The 3,188-nt window shown below is 47.1% G+C and overlaps 1 pseudogene; it reads right to left on the bottom strand.

The window, feature by feature from the left end:
* Positions 1 to 761, bottom strand: LOC102855325 (annotated as a pseudogene).
* Between the last annotated feature and the right edge of the window lie 2,427 nt (positions 762 to 3,188).

Consider the following 3,188-nt stretch of genomic DNA (forward strand, 5'->3'; position numbering starts at 1 on the left):
CTCTGTCAGGTTCTCAGGCCCCTCTGGTGTGCTGGGGCTCACCCCAGTCTCCATGACAACACACAGCTGGCTCAATCTGTTTCTCAGCAAAGACTCTTGGCTGGTCTTCATCTCTTGAACGTGGTCAGACAAGAACTGCACAGAGTTTTCCAGGTCAAAGTAGACAAACCAGAGCTGGATGACGCTCTGGCAGCCTTCCACCGTGTCCATCACCCCCAGCAGCACCCGGTGTCTCATGAGGGCTCCGTTGGCAGCCGCCAGCCTCAGGTCCGTGTTGGTGTTGGCCTTCCTCTGGTGTCTCTCGAAGATGAGGACCAGAGTCAGGGTGAGGCTGACGCAGCCAGCGTCACAAGCAGCACGCCCACCCAGTGGTTCCCCAGAGCGAACATCTGGCTGGTAGAGTAGATATTGGCCCACACCACCACGTAGAACACCACAGCGAAGGCCAGTCGCATTGGCCTTGAGCTGTAGATGATGTATCTTCTCGCTTGGGGCTCCAGGAGGGCACTCTCGGCCAAGCTCCGGTACTGGTCAGTCGGGACCTGAATGCCCCAGGTCTGCAGCTGCTCTTCTGCAGCCCCCAGATCAAAGGAGATGGGTGCACAGGTGTTGTCCATCCGGAGCACTGTGAGGACCTGACCATTGTAAAGCTCTTGTCCCCAGCCAGCAGTGCTTCCTCCAGGCAGGGCACTCCAGCCAGGGGTGGAGGTGGCCAGGGGGCTGGTTGCCCCACCGGGGTCCATCTGTGCTTCACAGGCCATGACAGTCAGCTGGGCTTCTACTTTCTTGTCTTGGAGCTACAGTTCATCCTGGGAGAGCCAACTCAGCTTCGCTTACCGCCAGCGCCGCCGCCCGGTGACCGAGCAAGGAGCCCGGGGGCGCCGCCCACCGCAGCCTCCGACTGATGTATTTTTAATAAAAGTCCATATATTGGGATTTGCTTCTTTTTTACCTCCTGTTCTTTTGTGAGGTTGGAAATCACAATAGTTTTAATCATAAAAAAAAAGGAAAGGAAAGCAAGCGCTTCTTAAAAAAATATTATTAGTCTTTATTAAAATATGTTTAAAGATGGGCGCTCTGGTGGCCTAGTGGCAAGAAGCTGAACTGCAGTCCCAAAGGTGCACAGTGCACAGTTCAAATCCACCAGATGCTATGCTGGAGGAGAAACAATCTTCTCCTGCACCAGTCAGATCTGATTTGATGATACACTCAAAATAATTAAAAAAAAATATGTTCAAAGAAAAAAAAAAACAAAGCAAAAAGTTGACTGCCTTTTAAACCTGCCCTCTTAACATCCTCCACTTTGAGATCCTAAGATCTGATCTTGGGGACCATTTATCTAGAATTCTGAAATGCCTAGTCAAAAACTTATGGGCAGAGTTTGAGAAGTTTGGTTTTTAAAATTAGAAATAATAGGGAGCTCTGGTGACCTAGTGGCAAGAAGCTGCACTGCAATCTCAGAGGTGCACAGTTCAAATCCACCAGATTCTCTGCTGGAGAAGGAGGGGCAATCTCCTCCTGTACTGGTCAGATCTGATTTGATGGTACACACACACACACAAAAAAAAAAAATAGAAAAAATAAATGAGGCATAGAGAGAGGTGTTGTTTTTAAAATGTAAACGTCTTGAACATGTCCCCATGATTCCCAAGTTTGCCACCAAAACACAAAGACACTCCTTGCCTCATGTTCTTGGCACAGGTGTGGTAAGAAACACTAGAAAATTCCGGCTGACCAAGCAGCCTAAACATCAGCAAAGGATGGTGCTGCCATGGTTACGAGTGCTTATTAAACGAATGCCATGAAACAGAATGCAAATGTGAGCAAGTGTAGAAAGCTGTGGTTTGCTCCCCGTGGTAGCAATTCCCCAGCTTTTCACGTTTGGAATTCTCTCCCTGACATTGGTCCAGGACCCCTGCCGTGGTGCGTGTCCCAGTCCAGAGCCTTGTGGGGCACCGGGTTCATTGAGTGGGTGGAGATCAGAGCCCACGTACTACCTACTTTGTCACAGGTCCCAGCCTGTTCACTAGATGCTTCAGCTGAAGTGTGGCCCCAGAAGAGGGGAGGAGCTCGGCAGTCCACCACTGAACAAAGCCGACAGTGCTTTCCTTTGTGCCAGGCCTGTCGACTCATGTAAACTTCAAAACCCACTAAGGCCTGAATCACCCTTCAGGAATGGATCAGAACTCACCCTAGGGCTCATCTTCCAGCCCAAGAGTCTGTAAAGCAAACACTAACACCAGAGAGTTATGTACTTCTTAGAGCCATCAGTCTTTTGAGATTAAAAGGGCAGCATTTGCCCAAGGACAAAGGGATTCAAAAGGTAGGAAAAGAAAGGAAAGGAAAATGAAACAGGAATACAGGGAGGAAGTAGGCTGAGTTACCTTAGAGTTACCTTATACCATAGGGATTGCAATCAGGGATGTGAAGCAAGATGAGTATGAATTGAATGGAAAATTGATATGCTTTGAAAACCGTCATTCAAGACATTTTTTAAAAATCCTTTTTTTTAGCCCACAATCAACACTCTTGGCAGCAGAAAATCAGCATCAGGGAATCAAAAGACAAATTGGATCTGAAAAGTCTGCTGTCAGGGACCTTTCCAGAGTGCTGAAGAGCAAAGATGAGACTAAGACGTGGCTGGTTCAGGTCATGGTCTTCACAATTACTTACTATGCATCAGAGAGCTGGACAATGACTAAGGATGACAGAAGAGGAATCGATGCGTGTTTGTTGTGGTGCTAAAGAATCTTGAACATACATACCATGGACTGCCAAGAGAACAGACAGGTCTGTTCCGGAGAGGGTGAATCCAAGTTGCTCTCTGGAGGCAAGGATTTTGAAGCTCCATCTCACATACTGTGGCCACGTTGCTGAAATTTCTGACAGTTCCTTTTCAATGGCTGGCACTGTTCCAGCCATTTTTAAATGATCTTCAAGATTTTACCTGCATATGATATTAATGATATTGTTCAATAATTTCTACATTCAAATGGATCACCTTTTTTTGAAGAATGGGAACAAATATGGATCTCTTCCAGTCAGTTGGCAAGGTAGCTGTCTTCCAAATTTCTTTGCATAGACTCATGACGCCCTCTAGGGCTGCATCTATTTGTTGACCATGTCAATTGGTATTCCCTCACTTCCTGGGCCTTAATATTTTTTTTTATAATACCATTATTGCGTCT

This window comes from Elephantulus edwardii, unplaced genomic scaffold, assembly GCF_000299155.1.
Source record: "Elephantulus edwardii isolate Elephantulus edwardi_28Jun2011 unplaced genomic scaffold, EleEdw1.0 scaffold00296, whole genome shotgun sequence".
Taxonomy (NCBI): domain Eukaryota; kingdom Metazoa; phylum Chordata; class Mammalia; order Macroscelidea; family Macroscelididae; genus Elephantulus; species Elephantulus edwardii.